Source organism: Limulus polyphemus, unplaced genomic scaffold (assembly GCF_000517525.1).
Source record: "Limulus polyphemus unplaced genomic scaffold, Limulus_polyphemus-2.1.2 Scaffold3033, whole genome shotgun sequence".
NCBI classification, from domain to species: Eukaryota; Metazoa; Arthropoda; class Merostomata; order Xiphosura; family Limulidae; genus Limulus; species Limulus polyphemus.
This window is the reverse complement of record NW_013668643.1, coordinates 149,017-149,305: the sequence shown is the minus strand read 5'-3', so window position 1 is coordinate 149,305 and position 289 is coordinate 149,017.

Sequence of the window (289 nt, the reverse complement as noted above, 5' to 3'; positions counted from 1 at the left end):
GTTCTTTAATTCTCTTAGTTTTATTGTTGAAGATGGAAGCCACTTTACATAACATTTATGTCACTCTCTCAGTTTTACTGTTCAATACGAAGTCATCTGTGGAAAACATGAATGTTTTTTACTTCTCTTGGTTTTATTGTTGAATATAGAATCATCTCTGAACAACATGAAGGTTTTTACTTCTCTTGGTTTTATTGTTGAATGTAGAATTATCTTTGAACAACATGAAGGGTTTTTTACTTCTCTTGGTTTTATTGTTGAATATAGAATCATCTCTGAACAACATGAA